The sequence below is a fragment of the Aegilops tauschii genome, chromosome 1, assembly GCF_002575655.3.
Source record: "Aegilops tauschii subsp. strangulata cultivar AL8/78 chromosome 1, Aet v6.0, whole genome shotgun sequence".
Lineage (NCBI taxonomy): Eukaryota > Viridiplantae > Streptophyta > Magnoliopsida > Poales > Poaceae > Aegilops > Aegilops tauschii.
This window is the reverse complement of record NC_053035.3, coordinates 11,845,001-11,862,809: the sequence shown is the minus strand read 5'-3', so window position 1 is coordinate 11,862,809 and position 17,809 is coordinate 11,845,001.

Here is a 17,809-nt window from a genome sequence, read left to right as displayed (position 1 = left end):
GAATGGTCTCGCGGTGCATGCAGTTGTGCACCCATGTCGAAGTTTGCTCCCACGCTGGGTACAAGTGTGTTGAACAACTTAGGTCACGTTCAGATCACAAATTAATACTAGTTTGAAGCACATGTTAGTTCTCATAGGTCCGCGTCCGACTAACAGCCCCCCGACCCCCGCGTCGTCCCCAGGGCGGCTCGGGGGAACCCTAGGTACGCCGCCGCCGCTCCCCTCTACAGCACGGCCCCCCTCCCGCCGCCGCCGGATGAGTCCGCCGGGCGAAGCCCGCGCCAGAGGACGGTGGCGGCGGGGATCTCCGCGCGCTCGGCGGCCTAGGTTGCCAGCGTGAGCCCGTGGTGGTGAGAGTCTCGTCCTCGGTGTCTCCGGCCGGCGTGGCGGCTGCCCGGCGCGGCGTCCTCGTCCTCTCGCAGGTGATGGGCTGCCGGCTGCTCGTGGCTGCCTCGACGCGACGGCGTCCCGAGGTTTCAGATCTGGCCGTGGCGGGCTAGGCCAATCTGGCCCGTTAGCTTCGGCCGGCGGTGAGGTTGGTGGTCGTGCGTGGTGATGGCGCCACCGTTACGCAAGAGGTGCTTGGGCCAGTGGGTTCGCTTGCTGGCGGCGCTGGGGTTCCCCCATCCTCGTCCGGCAGCGTGAGGGTGCGGAGGTAGGGTTGCTCCGGGCGAAAGCCGACGGCGCGGTGTCTGCGGATGTCGCTCTCCTCCTGGGGGCCGTTGTGGAGTTCTCCGACCTCCTCCGCTCTCAGGTCACTTTCTTCGGGTGAAAGCCCAGAACCCGCGGTGCGGGACCAGACGATGGCGTGATACGTCGCTTCCCCTCCTGAGGGCGTCGTCTTGAAGATTGTGATTCCCTGCGTGCTTTCCGAGAGCTGGACTTGCACGACATCGTGGCAGGTGGTCGGCGATGCGCCCAGAGGTGGAGCGGTGTTTTCTCCTCCGCATCAAAGACGGGGGATCTCGGCGGCGTGGCGCAGCGGAGACTCGGCGCCCGATGCGTGTAGATGGACTCGCGCAGGAGGAGGTGGCTGTCTGGCGTCATGGTGGCGTCGATGGCAGAGTGGCCTGACAAGGTAGAAGCCTCAATATTTGCTCTGAAGACGGACCTGTGGAAGATGGCAGCGATGACACATGTGAGTGCGTCAGACCGGTTTGTGCCCCAGACCTGGTATGTGGCTCGGCTGGGGCTTCCGGCTTTTGATGATAGGTTTAGGTGAGTGGTCTGGGTATTTGGCCCAGCTAGCATCCCTTCATCATCTGGATAGGAGTAGTAGCATATGTTGCCAAGATGGCGGATTCAGGCATATTGTTGTAATACTTTGTAAGGTCCTCGAGAATAATTAATAAAATGGCCGCATGCATCTCCCAGATGCAGAAGCCGGGGGTCATCCTCCTTTTCTAAAAAAAAAACAACATGCGCTTGTATAAAAGTTTGTCGAAAACTATAAACGAGAAGAGCGCAATGATGAAAATTGTTTGTAATTTCGACGTACTGTTTAGGAGATATTGTAGTTTTTATAACAGATTTAGAAAAAAAAAAACATACCAGCCCTCTCATCCCTTCCACGACTGAGAGAAAACCCACTAAAACCCCATGATGGCGGCAAATGACGCACGTGTGCATCTCCACTTGTCGCCACCAGAGAAGTTTAGAATGACCTTACAAGGATACCGCTTAACTATGATTTCGTTCTCTTTCTCGTGCTAGAGGAGCACACACACAACCCACTAGTTGAGCCGTCCCAAATGCGTGTTTTAGTGTCCCTCGCATGGTGCCATGGCTTGTGTGTTTTAGCATTTTGGGCTACCTTTTCAGTTCTCGAGGGTGGCCACCCGGGAGCAACAATGAACCAACTCCGACGGCGATAAGACATGACTGCTACATGAGGCCACCAGTCCACCACCATCTATGGGTTCCACAGTGGAGAAGATCCATGAGAGCGGGGAACCATGATAGCAATAAGATGGTGTGGCTTCACACACATACAGTGAACCCCCTTCTCTCACGGTCTCACCTCATGGACACTATATATGTTCCTCCCATCCAGGTTTATTAGGCCCCTTTTGTTTTGGGTCAAAGTTTGACCATAAATTTTAACTAATAAAATATAAATTAGAACTTACAAAGTTTATACCATGAGAAAGCTCTTTCGGATACAAATCCAAAGACATACCTTTTGTAACATATATACTTATGTTTTGCTAGTCATATGGATGGTTAAAATTTGACCCAAAATACAAGGAGTCCAACAAACCGGAAGGGAGGGAGTACTCCCTTTATTCCATAATATAGACGTCACAAGCAGAGTATTGCCAACGGCATCTGTCTGTGTACTCATTACTCAACTGTACGTAGCTAGCACGTACGGCAACCGTGCACGCATGCATGTGTTGCCACTGTCATGCAATAAGCACTTGCACGCTTGTCGCGCATTAATTTTCTGGTTGACAGGCAGTTCCAACCTCCAGCCCACGTCTACGCACGCGTACGTACGTCCATCGGGTGTGCACGTATGGTGACCTGACCGGGCATGCAACTGCACGGCTGCAAAATAATTAATCCTATGGCTCTCGCGTCCAGGCGGCTGGAACCCTAGCCGCCGCCGCCCGTTAGGAGGTCAATCTTCTAGCGCCGTCCTCTGGCGGCTCCCCTCTGCCGGCGACCTCGGTCATCGGTGGTGAGAGGGGTCACCGGATCCACGCGCGTGGATCTTTTTACTCTCTCGTAGTTTAGGTTTTTAGGTTCTTCATCGTCTTGGTTTCGACAGCGATGATGACGGTGCTGAATAAAGATTCTTCGGATCCATCCCTGATGAGGCCATCGGTCTTATGGTTGAGGATGAATTTGGAAACCAGTCTGTTCAAATAAGGATGGGTGGCGGCGGCGGCATCCTCGCGGTGGACCAGTGTCCTCGGGCTCTGCTGTTGCGACGACTTTTGCTCCAGCGTCGGCGCGGAGCTTGGGAGGTAGTCCAGGAGCGGATGCAGATTGTGGTCTGCATCGACGTCATCTAGAAGATGGAACGTGCGTTGGGTTCGTGGTTCATGGATGGTAGGTATGGTTTCCTCCTTCGGCGTCTTAGTCGTGGTGGGGTGCCGGATCTGGAGTTTGATGGCGTGTCCGGAATGTTGCCCCGGTCTAATTCGTTCAACGGCAAGGGCTTCACTTTTGGTGAGCCACCTTAGAGGTCCGCAAAGCTGCATATCAGCGATGGAGAGCTCGGGTGAGGAGGTGATTCGTCATTCTTTTTTTCGGTGGCTGCTATGGTGGTACCAGAGACATGTGACAGGTGTTGTTGTCAAGCTCAGAGATGTTCTACTATCTTTTTAGTTTTATCATGTTGGTCTTACGTGACTTATACTCTGTTCTTTATAATATAAATAAGACATGTATTACAATGCAAAAGAAATTAATCCTATGCATACGTGCGCACGCGTAGGGTTAAAATTTAGTCTTTGAACTTGATATTAGGCTTGACCTTGGCTTAGAAGAAGCTCGTGAAGGATCGGGCTGCGCTTGGCAAAGCTCGTTAACCAGATTTAAAGAAATGAACAAAAGAGTGACACTTGGAAATATGGTTCGAACAATTTTGGTAGTAGTTTCATGAACAATTCTTTGTAGGATTTTTTTTTGAACATCAGTACAGACACAAACGCTCATATACACGCCATACATTCACCCTATAAACACACACACGCACACCCTATCCCTATGAGCACCTCCAAAAGACTGAGCCGGCATTTCATCTTGAAATTTACGAAGTCCCCGTAGGCACCTCGTCGTCGACGGGAACGTCTCCTCCCACTGAATGCGCATCGCCGGAAATCCTGAAATAAATCCAGGAATAAATGCGAGCACCAAGATTTGGACGCTGGTGGGCTGGAAATACCACAGTCCCTCTAACCATCCAACCACAGGTTGGTTCGTCTTTGTGGGATTGGGTTAACCAGGCTCCGGCTCAGCTAGACAAAATCACATAGATATGTATCTATATGTGCTAATCAAACTATTCAGGATTGAGCTCAGCTTGTTCAGGGCTCGAGTCGGGCTCAAACTGTGCCAAAATCGAGTCAAACTTGAATAACCCATGGAGCTTGAACTTTTTTACGACCCTACATGTAACCTCTCGAATTGGCAAATGCATGGTTTAGTTAATCTCTACCTTTCTTAACAAACAAAAATTAATCAATGAAGATGACATATTTAGCTCGTGCGAATCAACATGGGATTGGATGGTTAGGAGGACAACGGTATCCTTGGCCCGCAGAGTTCAAATCCTTGACTTGACATTGATGCTCATATTTTTCTGGATTTATTTCAGGCCTTTCGGCGATGAGCGTTCAATGGGAGGAGACGTTTCCGTCGACTATGAAGACATCGGTGCCGACTCTCGTCAATCTCAAAATGATGTGCCAACTCGGTCTCTCGAGGTGCTCAGAGGTAAGGTATGTGTGTGTGCGTTCATAAGAGCACAAAAGTACATATGGTGGCCGGGCGAAGGGAGCTCATTCTTGTTTCAACGAAAATACAGTTTCTACATTCCAAAATAATCTGAAAAAAATACAAATAAGCATATATGTATGTATGTATGTATGTATGTATGTATAAAATTTCATAAACCTGTATGTTGATATGTGACGTACAAAATATAAAATACATAGATTAAAATGACCTTTTTCTTTCTTATATTTGAGTCCAAATTTTCCTTTTTTTGTGTAGTCTGTAAATAATCGTATTATTTAATGAACTTTACAAATACTTAGAAAACATGCATATGTATTTGTAAAAACTAATATTTATTTTGATATATATTTTTTGATTTTTTTTCCTTTTAAAACAGGCTCCCTATAACCCGTCCTATAAAACGTTGCGTTCCAAATGAGTAAAAAATAAGGGCATAGGCCTCTCATGGGTGCATACCTCTTGTGGACCTTGCACTACATTCAAACAAAAGAAGCAATGAAATTAAAACCGGCATCTGATGGAGCTTTAAATTCAAAGATCGGGGTAGGGGGCGCTGGTGGTGTGGCGAGATCGGCGACCTCCTTTCTTGGAGCGTGGAGCAAGCCGTATCCCGGCGTGTCAAATCCGTTGGTCATGGAGGCGCTAGCACTGCAAGATGCTGTCAAACTTGCTAATATTCGTGGATTCACACAGGTGCTTATGGAGACCGACTGCTTTCAACTAGTCGAGCTATGGAATACCCGGTTCCCAGCGCGTTCTGTCGTGGCACCGCTTTTAGATGAAATTAGAGAGCTATCCCTTCAGTTTAATTTCTTTGTAATTCGGCACATTTATAGATCGACCAATGTACCGGCGTATATGTGTGCTAAGCGAGCTTGCACGCTAAGTGTGTCTGAAAGTTGGATCGATGAGACTCCAAGCTTCCTGATCGGCACCCTTTTGGCGGACTGCAACATGAATGCATTAGTTGAATAAAGCTCTAAAGTTTCCTGCAAAAAACAAAAAAACGTCAACCCATAGAAAAGTCGAACCTGAAAACAGTCATGACCAACGCCAAAAACCTTTTCTTCTTCTTTGCCAAGCTTGGGTACCAACGACTTTTCTTCTTCTTATCCAAGAGTTCAAGGTAAGATCCATGTTAGCTAATTTAAATAATTAACTATTAAATCGCCGTAAAAAAAATTAACGATTAAATCCTTGCACGTTGTTGTGAACGAAGATCCCTGCCTACGACCTTGCCTTGATTTCACCGTGGAGGTAGCCACGTGCACATCCTTGTCACCAGTGAATCCACCCGCAAGCTAGCGCTAGGGCTAGGTTGGTGGGGTACCATGCCATACGCATCATGCATCATGCACGCATGGCATGACGTACGGACACGTTACGATGCTACTAGCGTACAGTGGAGGTTGTTGTCCGCTCAACATGTGACGAGAGGGACGTGCTGTGCCAGATCATGGAGCTTCTTCTCAACGGCAATGGCGGGCCCGTGCACGACACAACCAACGTGTACGTACATGCCGGGGCTTGCCATTCCTATCATATATAAAAGCTACTAGCTTGCATTTGATATTCAGAGATTCACCCTTTTGTACTAGCTTGCACAGTACAGACGCAAACGCTCATATACACGCGCATATACTCACCCCTATGAACGCACACATGCACACCGGCCTATCCCCTATGAGCATCTCCGAAAGACTGAGCCGGTATATCATTTTGAAATTTACAAAGTCATCGTAGGCACCTCTCCCACTGAATGTGCATCGCCGCAAATGAAATAAATCCAGGAATAAATATGAGCATCACGACTTCAACCCTGATGGGCTGGGGATACCACGGTCCCTCTAACCATACAAGCACATGTTGGTTCGCATGCATGCGCCGGTTACTACATGTGGTTTGTCCAGCAGCTCCTAATGTGCAGATCGGATGGCTATTGTGGGCTCATCTAGTATATTCAATGGCTAAATTAATTTGGGTGATGTGGCTTAAGGAGAAGCAAGAGAATTCCTAGTAACGGAGGGGCTAGCTATTTAGATACAGTAGATGATCTAACAATGAGTCCCGGCCATTCGGTACACGTAGCATGCTATGTCGAAGTTCTCTTTCTACCTTTTTTTTTCCTGCACGTGAATAGATCGACTGACTTACTTGGACGCATTTTTGTTAACGGCCGTCAGATGTACAACCGCACCATATCTTGCAGTTGGTTTTGCTAAACAGTTTAGGCGAGAGCGTGGGATGTGTCTGGCTCATGAACACGAACCAGTCCAGACTACCCCGCAAAAAAAAAAACTGTCCAGACCAAAAAAAAAAAAACAAAACAAAAGGAGGAAAAGCACACGTGGCTCGCCGTATGTATCTGACAGGCCGTGATCCACCTAGCAGATCACTCTTGAAAGTTTAAATATGGCAAAACTTTTGCCACATGATCATGCGATAATCTGGATGAGAAAAACGGTTATAAATTGGGTAATTAACTTTAAAACTGTCAAAGGATGAGGTAAAAGCAGCTGGATAGATTCTCTAGAAGCGAACCATCAATTTTAATTTGGTCGCCGAGGAGGAGGAGCAAGGAGATGCATACGTGCATGGAAGCTCACGACATAAGCGGAGTGAAGTGCCCAGCACGACACACGTTGCCGTTGCGGCGTTGCGTCCGCTTAATTCCTTCTCCATGGGTTCTGTTGAGTGCTTGCCGTCTAAGCTTGATCGTCGCTCATGGGTGCGTGTGGTCACCGTACATGGAAGCTGAGGCTGACAGAGAAAGGGAAACGGGCCCATCATCAAATTAAGAACGACGCCCCAACCAACGGTGCATGTGGCGCACTTCCAAACCAGCCCTTAAGCAAATTCTCTATTGTTTTGGCACGCATCTTTTTTTTTCCTCTCTCTGTTTGACAGACTTTGTATGCACTTCTTTATGGCTAATTTTTTTTAAAATAATACATTTTTTTATTAAATTACACAAATATTACGCCAAAAAATATTTTTCACAAATAATACACCGTCGGCCTTGGCCGACAGGGTGCGGCCCCACCTCGCGCGAGGCTGGCCGGCTCCGATGCGGTGGCGCCTGAGGGTGCCACCGGACCTTCCTAGAGGGCGTTCGGTGTCACCCTTCCATTCTCCTTGCCGTGTATCGGGGGAAACCCTTGCAGCAGCGTCGTCATCGTCGCGTTCTTTCTTGGAGGTGTTGCGTGGTACTGGCGCTTCGGAGTTGGAGCTTGGTGGAAGATCCCCGGTGGGCGCAGCGGTCGCGATGATTCTTCGTTTTTGTTGATCCGTTGTTGTCGGCATTTGTTTCTTTTATATTTTCTCTTTCGTTTCTTTTGGGCGTGCCTGTGCTGCTTCCGCCCCAGCACCTATCGTGGGTTGTATCGATGATGGTTGCTTTGTAATACAAAGCGGGGGGAAACCCTATTTCGAAGTATTGGCCTGATTTGTTTCGAACCATTTGCTGCTTTGGCCCACTCATAGAAGCATTAATTGGTTTGTTTATGCGTATTATCGTCGCCTACTTGGTTGGCTTAATTTGCATGATTTTGGATGGAGACCACCTTGAATATCTTATGACAATAGATTGAAAACTAGGTAGATCATGAGAGGGCACATGTTTTTCTCGCATAAGGCATAGTTTCTCTCTAAAAAGGAAAAAAACCAAGCTTCACATGATGAAGTCCACGCAACATGAACAATTTTGTAAGAAGAGCAAGAATGTTCCATGCGAAGGTTATGAGGCAGCAATGTTCAGTTTCTAGGAGAACATGATATATAAAGCTCAAAAGTGAAGAACTCAAACATATTCCATCTAGAAAGCAAGAACTAGTCACCGGACCAATAACTGATTCGCTCGAATGTACCATCTTACGATCAAAACGCCATCATTTGCCAATGCTTTTTATGTAGGAGAACACGCTAATATCTAGAGAGATGATAGATATGTCATTAGTCATTACAATGTTTCTTTATTTAGTACAACACGATAAGCTCTAGAGAAATATAATCATTAATCAAATGTACTATTCCATCTTCTTGGCAAGTTTTTTTATTTGAAACCACAAAGGATTGTTCTCTAGGTTGAGTTTATCAAAAGAGCCATATCAAAAATGCATTTAGTGAAATATTAAAAGCATAGTTTCGTCAAAAAACATTAAAAGTATAGACATTCAAACAAAATAGTCAAGCACGTTGACACAAGCATGAGTAAAAGATGAAAGAACCAAGAAAAAATAAAAAATGATGCTTTTGGAAATGAGCAAATTGTGCTACAAGTTGCGTGAGTTCATGCTAATTATAGTATATTTTAGTTCTCTCCAAATTTCTCTCTTTCTCGTTGCCACTCTCTCTTTGGCTTAAATCTCAACAACTTGTCTGGCATTCACTATGATATAACATGATAATTTCATAAGAAAAAGAGAGAATGCTTTGTCAAGGAGCTAAAGTGCAAGAATGCTCCATCGAGGAGTTGCTATCATAGCGTTCTTTCATTTAGGAGAACATTGTGAGATCAAGAAATGTAAATATCTCAAATATAAGCTATCGTCTATGCACCCTTTGTCTTAGAAATAACAAAAAAGTTATGCATCTTTAATTTCTTCAATGCCATTGATTACATGTGTAGTCAAATATTAAACCATAGTAATTCATCAAAATAGAGAAGTATCAGGCATGACACAAGCACAACTAAAAATGAAAAGAAACAAACAATACGTATATGATGCTCTTGCAAGTGAGCAAAGTAAGCAACATACTTGTGTGCGTTCAGGCTAGATAGAGTAGATTTTAGTCAAACTCTCTCAAACTCCCTCTTCCTTGCCATCATTATCTCTTTATCTTAAATAAATCTCGTCAACTTGTTTGCATGCTCCATGATGCAAACATAAGCAAGTCCACAAGCAGAGCAAGAACGGTCCATCAATGCACTAAAGAGCAAGAACCCGCCATAGAGGAGCCAATACCACAATGTTCTGGTATCTAGGGAAGAACAATAAGTGCAAAGTTGTTTATCTCAAATGTTAGTCAATCTTCGCCTTTTGTCTTAGAAACCACAGATAAAAAGTTCCACACCTTTAATATATATTTCCAATGCATACTATTTACTTGTGTGCTCCAACATTAAAAAAAATCCAACAAAAATATATAAGCATCAAACAGTCGAGATAAGCACAATTGAAAGAGAAAAGAATATAGAAAAAGGCCCAGGATGCTCTTGCAAATAGGGTACATTAGCAATGAGGTTGCATGAGTTTGTTCTGAGTACAATAGGATTTTGATTCCTCACTCTAAATTTCTATCTTTCTCGTCGTCACTTCCCTTTCTCTTGAATCTCATCAATTTGTTTGCATGCTGCTATGATGCATCATGAAAAATTTCTTAAGAAGAACACGGACACTCCATCAAGAAGCCACGTGAAGTTTTACTACGGTATTCCTGTATCTAGGAGAGCTCGAGAGTGGTAATATCCCAAATAATCTTCTATCACCCTTTATCTTGGAAAATACATGTTCACCTCTACTTTTCAGAAGTACAATGTATCAGTTCTCGAATATATGTAGCACCGAGGACCTCAATACCGGTCCAATTTATAACTACAGGGATCCCCATCAAAGTGTTTTTGTTGTTGGCTTCTATACAAGGACAAGCTAAAACACCAAAGACAATCTACTTCGCAAGCACATTGGTCAAACTAGTGCTTGAGCGTGCAGTCAAGCACTCTACGAAGATGATGAACGTCTCTTCATCTTCCACCTAGACAAGGAGCCTACAAGGGTTCATTCCTCCAAACTCAATAGAAAGAGTTAGGAACATCTACAACCCCTCAAGCCGCGATCTGCTCACCTGGCCAGCCGTGGCTCTCACCGTCCTATGAAAGTTTCGAAATTGAAGAAATACCAAAGTACTGTTGGGGAACGTAGCAGAAATTCAAAATTTTCTACGCATCACCAAGATCAATCTATGGAGTTTACTAGCAACAAGAGGGAAGGAGTGCATCTACATACCCTTGTAGATCGCGAGCGGAAGCGTTCAAGAGAACGGGGTTGATGGAGTCGTACTCGTCGTGATACAAATCACCGATGATCCTAGCGCCGAACGGACGGCACCTCTGCGTTCAACACACGTACGGAGCAGCGACGTCTCCTCCTTCTTGATCCAGCAAGGGGGGAGGAGAGGTTGATGGAGATCCAGCAGCACGACGGCGTGGTGGTGGAAGTAGCGGGATCCCGGCAGGTCTTCGCCAAGCGCAAGCAGGGAGGAAGAGGTGTCACGGGAGGGAGAGGGAGGCGCCAGGGCTTAGGTATTGCTGCCCTCCCTTCCCCCCACTATATATAGGGCCAAAGGAGAGGGGGGGCGCAGCCTTGGCCCTTCCTCCAAGGAAGGGTGCGGCCAGGGAGGAGTCCATCCTCCCCAAGGCACCTCGGAGGTGCCTTCCCCCATTAGGACTCTTCCTTTCCCTTATCTCTTGGCGCATGGGCCTCTTGGGGCTGGTTCCCTTGGCCCATATAGGCCAAGGCGCACACCCCACAGCCCATGTGGCCCCCCCGGGGCTGGTGGACCCCCTTGGTGGACCCCCGGACCCCTTTCGGCACTCCCGGTACAATACCGATAAAGTGCGAAACTTTTCCGGCGACCAAAATAAGACTTCCCATATATAAATCTTTACCTCCGGACCATTCCGGAACTCCTCGTGACGTCCGGGATCTCATCCGGGACTCCGAACAACTTTCGGGTTACCGCATACTAATATCTCTACAACCCTAGCGTCACCGAACCTTAAGTGTGTAGACCCTACGGGTTCGGGAGACACGTAGACATGACCGAGACGACTCTCCGGTCAATAATCAACAGCGGGATCTGGATACCCATGTTGGCTCCCACATGCTCCTCGATGATCTCATCAGATGAACCACGATGTCGAGGATTCAATCAATCCCGTATACAATTCCCTTTGTCTATCGGTATGTTACTTGCCCGAGATTCGATCGTCGGTATCCCTATACCTTGTTCAATCTCGTTACCGGCAAGTCTCTTTACTCGTTCCGTAACACATCATCCCGTGATCAACTCCTTGGTCACATTGTGCACATAATGATGATGTCCTACCGAGTGGGCCCAGAGATACCTCTCCGTTTACACGGAGTGACAAATCCCAGTCTCGATTCGTGCCAACCCAACAGACACTTTCGGAGATACCTGTAGTGCACCTTTATAGCCACCCAGTTACGTTGTGACGTTTGGTACACCCAAAGCATTCCTACGGTATCCGGGAGTTGCACAATCTCATGGTCTAAGGAAATGATACTTGACATTAGAAAAACTCTTAGCAAACGAACTACACGATCTTGTGCTAGGCTTAGGATTGGGTCTCGTCCATCACATCATTCTCCTAATGATGTGATCCCGTTATCAATGACATCCAATGTCCATGGTCAGGAAACCGTAACCATCTATTGATCAACGAGCTAGTCAACTAGAGGCTTACTAGGGACATGGTGTTGTCTATGTATCCACACATGTATCTGAGTTTCCTATCAATACAATTCTAGCATGGATAATAAACGATTATCATGAACAAGGAAATATAATAATAACCAATTTATTATTGCCTCTAGGGCATATTTCCAACAGTCTCCCACTTGCACTAGAGTCAATAATCTAGTTCACATCACCATGTGATTAACACTCACCGGTCACATCACCATGTGACCAACATCCAAAGAGTTTACTAGAGTCAACAATCTAGTTCACATCTCTATGTGATTAACACTCAATGAGTTCTGATTTGATCATGTTATGCTTGTGAGAGAGGTTATTAGTCAACGGGTCTGAACCTTTCAGATCCGTGTGTGCTTTACGAATATCTATGTCATCTTGTGGATGCTACCACGCGCTACTTGGAGCCATTTCAAATAACTGCTCTACTATACGAATCCGGTTTACTACTCAGAGTCATCCGGATTAGTGTCAAAGTTCGCCTCGACGTAACCCTTTACGACGAACTCCTTTTCACCTCCATAATCGAGAAAATTCCTTAGTCCACTAAATACTAAGGATAAGTTCGACCGCTGTCATGTGATCCATTCCCGGATCACTATTGTACCCCTTGACCAACTCATGGCAAGGCACACTTCATGTGCGATACACAGCATAGCATACTGTAGAGCCTACGTCTAAAGCACAGGGGACGACCTTCGTCCTTTCTCTCTCTTCTGCTGTGGTCAGGTCTTGAGTCTTACTCAATGCTCACACCTTGTAACACAGCCAAGAACTCCTTCTTTGCTGATCTATTTTGAACTCTTTCAAAATCATGTCAAGGTGTGCGTTCTTTGAAAGTATCATCAGGCGTCTTGATCTATCTCTATAGATCTTGATGCCCAATATGAAAGCAGCTTTATCCAGGTCTTCCCTTGAAAAACTCCTTTCAAACAACCCTTTATGCTTTCCAGAAATTTTACATCATTTCGGATCAACAATATGTCATTCACATATACTTATCAGAAATGTTGTAGCGCTCCCACTCACTTTATTGTAAATACAAGTTTCTAACAAACTTTGTATAAACCCAAAAACTTTGATCTCTCCATCAAAGCGTATATTCTGACTCCGAGATGCTTGCTCTAGTCCATGGAAGGATCGCTGGAGCTAGCATACCTTTTAGCATCCTTAGGATCGACAAAACCTTTCTGATTGTATCACATACAACCTTTCCTTACGAAAACTGGTAAGGAAACTTGTTTTGACATCCATCTGCCAGATTTCATAAATGCAGCTAATGCTAACATGACTCCGACGGACTTAAGCATCGCTACGGATGAGAAAATCTCATCGTAGTCAACTCCTTGAACTTGTGGAATACTCTTTGCCACAAGTCGAGCTTCATAGACGGTAACATTACCGTCCACGTCCGTCTTCTTCTCAAAGATCCATTTATCTCGGATTTCATGGTTTCTAACCATTTGTCGGAATATGGGCCCACCATCGCTTCTCCATAGCTCATAGGTTCAGTATTGTCCAACAACATGATATCTCAGACAGGATCACGTACCACTCTGAAGTAGCACGCATCCTCGTCGTCCTACGAGGTTTGGTAGTGACTTGATCCGAAGTTTCATGATCACTATCATAAGCTTCCACTTCAATTGGTGTAGGTGCCACAGGAACAATTTCCTGTGCCCTGCTACACACTAGTTGAAGCGACGGTTCAATAACCTTATCAAGTCTCCACCATCCTCCCACTCAATTCTTTCGAGAGAAACTTTTCCTCGAGAAAGGACTCGTTTCTAGAAGAAATTACTTTTGCTTCCAGATCTGAAATAGGAGGTATACCCAACTGTTTTTGGGTATTCTATGAAGATGCATTTATCCGCTTTGGGTTCGAGCTTATCAGCTTGAAACTTTTTCACATAAGCATCATAGCCCCAAACTTTTAAGAAACGACAACTTAGGTTTCTCTAAACGGTGTCGTCTCAACGGAATTGCGTGGTGCCCTATTTAAAGTGAATGCGGTTGTCTCTAATGCCTAACCCATAAACGATAGTTGTAATTCGATAAGAGACATCATGGTATGCACCATATCCAATAGGGTGCAGTTATGATGTTCGGACACACCATCACCCTGTGGTGTTCCAGGCGGTATTAATTGTGAAACACTTTCCACAATGTCTTAATTGTGTGCCAAACTCGTAACTCAGATATCTCTATGATCATATCATAGACATTTTATCCTCTTGTCACAACGATCTTCAACTTCACTCTGAAATTACTTGAACCTTTCAATAATTCAGACTTGTGTTTCATCAAGTAAATATTCTCAGCATCTACTCAAATCATCTGTGAAGTAAGAACATATCGATATCCACTGCCTGCCTCAGCACTCATTGGACTGCACACATCATATGTATTACTTCCAACAAGTTGCTCTCTTGTTCCATCTTACTGAAAACGAGGCCTTTCAGTCATCTTGCCCATGTGGTATGATTTGCATGTCTTAAGTGATTCCAAACGATCCATCTGCATGGAGTTTCTTCATGCATATATACCAATAGACATGGTTCGCATGTCTCAATCTTTTCAAAAACGAGTGAGTCCAAAGATCCATCTACATGGAGCTTCTTCATGCGTTCTATACCAATATGACTCAAGTTGCAGTGCCACAAGTATGTGGTACTATCATTACTATCTTATATCTTTTGGCATGAACATGTGTATCACTACGATCGAGATTCATTTTAGGTGCAAGACCATTGAAGGTATTATTCAAATAAACAGAGTAACCATTATTCTCCTTAAATGAATAACCGTATTGCGATAAACATAATCCAATCATGTTCAATGCAAACACCAAATCTCGATAGTAGAGGGAGCATGCGATGCTTGATCACATCAACCTTGGAAACACTTCCAACATACATCGTCATCTCACCTTTAGCTAGTCTCCGTTTATTCCGCAGCTTTTATTTCGAGTTACTAACACTTAGCAACCGAACCGGTATATAATACCCTGGTGCTGCCAGGAGTACTAGTAAAGTACACATTCATACAATGTATATCCAATATACTTCTGTCGACCTTGCCTGCCTTCTCATCTACCAAGTATCTAGGGTAGTTCCGCTTCAGTGACCGTTCCCCTCATTACAGAAGCACTTAGTCTCGGGTTTGGGTTCAACCTTGGGATTCTTCACTAGAGCAGCAAATGACTTGTTGTTTCATGAAGTATCCCTTTTCCCCTTGCCCTTCTTAAACTAGTGGTTTTACTAACCATCAACAATTGATGCTCCTTCTTGATTTCTACTCTCGCGGTGTCAAACATCGCGAATAGCTCAAGGATCATCATAACTATCCCTGATATGTTATAGTTCATCACGAAGCTCTACTAGCTTGGTGGCAGTGACTATGGAGAACTATCACTATCTCATCTGGGAGATTAACTCCCACTCGATTCAAGCGATTGTGGTACTCAGAAAATCTGAGCACATGCTCAACGATTGAGCTTTTCTCCCTTAGTTTGCAGGCTTAAGAAACTTGTTAGAGGTCTCATACCTCTTGACGTGGGCACTGGTCTGAAATCCCAATTTCAGTCTTCGGAACATCTCATATGTTCTGCAACGTTTCAAAAATGTCTCTTGTGCCACAATTCTAAACCGTTAGCATTACGCATTGAACTATCACGTAGTCATCAAAACGTGTATGTCAGATGTTTCGCAACATCTACAGACGACGCTGAGGTTCAGCACACCGAGCGGTGCATTAAGGACATAAGCCTTCTGTGCAACAATGAGGACAATCCTCAGTTTACGGACCCAGTCCGCATAATTGCTACTACCAACTTTCAACTAAATTTTCTCTAGGAACATATCTTAAACAGTAGAACTAAAGCGTATGACATAATTTGCAAATACCTTTTGACTATGTTCATGATAATTGAGTTCATCTGATTAATGAACTCCCACTCAGATAGACATCCCTCTAGTCATCTAAGTGATACATGATCCGAGTCAAACTAGGCCGTGTCCGATCATCACGTGAGACGGACTAGTAATCATCGGTGAACATCTCCATGTTGATCGTATCTACTATACGACTCATGTTCGACCTTTCGGTCTCTTGTGTTCCGAGGCCATGTCTGTACATGCTAGGCTCGTCAAGTCAACCTAAGTGTTTCGCATGTGTTCTGAGGCCATGTCTGTACATGCTAGGCTCCTCAACACCCGTTGTATTCGAACGTTAGAATCTATCACACCCGATCATCACGTGGTGCTTCGAAACAACGAACCTTCGCAACGGTGCACAGTTAGGGGGAACACGTCTCTTGAAATTTTAGTGAGGGATCATCTTACTTACTACCGTCGTTCTAAGCAAATAAGATGCAAAACATGATAAACATCACACGCAATCAAATAGTGACATGATATGGCCAATATCATTTTGCTCCTTTGATCTCCATCTTTGGGGCACCATGATCATCTTTGTCACCGGCATGACACCATGATCTCCATCATCATGATCTCCATCATTGTGTCTTCATGAAGTTGCCACGCCAACGATTACTTCTACTTCTATGGCTAACGCGCTTAGCAATAAAGTAAAGTAATTTACATGGCGTTATTCAATGACACGCAGGTCATACAAAAATAAAGACAACTCCTATGGCTCCTGCCGGTTGTCATACTCATCGACATGCAAGTCGTGATTCCTATTACAAGAATATGATCAATCTCATACATCACATATATCATTCATCACATCTTCTGGCCATATCACATCACATAGCACATGCTGCAAAAACAAGTTAGACGTCCTCTAATTGTTGTTGCAAGTTTTTACGTGGCTTGTATAGGTTTCTAGCAAGAACGTTTCTTACCTACGTAAAACCACAACGTGATATGCCAATTTCTATTTACCCTTCATAAGGACCCTTTTCATCGAATCCGTTCCGACTAAAGTGGGAGAGACAGACACCCGCTAGCCACCTTATGCAACTAGTGCATGTCAGTCGGTGGAACCTGTCTCACGTAAGAGTACATGTAAGGTCGGTCCGGGCCGCTTCATCCCACGATGCCGCCGAAACAAGATAAGACTAGTAGCGGCAAGAAGAATTGGCAATATCTACGCCCACAACTACTTTGTGTTCTACTCGTGCATAGAAACTACGCATAGACCTAGCTCATGATGCCACTGTTGGGGAACGTAGCAGAAATTCAAAATTTTCTACGCATCACCAAGATCAATCTATGGAGTTTACTAGCAACAAGAGGGAAGGAGTGCATCTACATACCCTTGTAGATCGCGAGCGGAAGCGTTCAAGAGAACGGGGTTGATGGAGTCGTACTCGTCGTGATACAAATCACCGATGATCCTAGCGCCGAACGGACGGCACCTCCGCGTTCAACACACGTACGGAGCAGCGACGTCTCCTCCTTCTTGATCCAGCAAGGGGGGAGGAGAGGTTGATGGAGATCCAGCAGCACGACGGCGTGGTGGTGGAAGTAGCGGGATCCCGGCAGGGCTTCGCCAAGCGCAAGCAGGGAGGAAGAGGTGTCACGGGAGGGAGAGGGAGGCGCCAGGGCTTAGGTATTGCTGCCCTCCCTTCCCCCCACTATATATAGGGCCAAAGGAGAGGGGGGGCGCAGCCTTGGCCCTTCCTCCAAGGAAGGGTGCGGCCAGGGAGGAGTCCATCCTCCCCAAGGCACCTCGGAGGTGCCTTCCCCCATTAGGACTCTTCCTTTCCCTTATCTCTTGGCGCATGGGCCTCTTGGGGCTAGTTCCCTTGGCCCATATAGGCCAAGGCGCACACCCCACAGCCCATGTGGCCCCCCCGGGGCTGGTGGACCCCCTT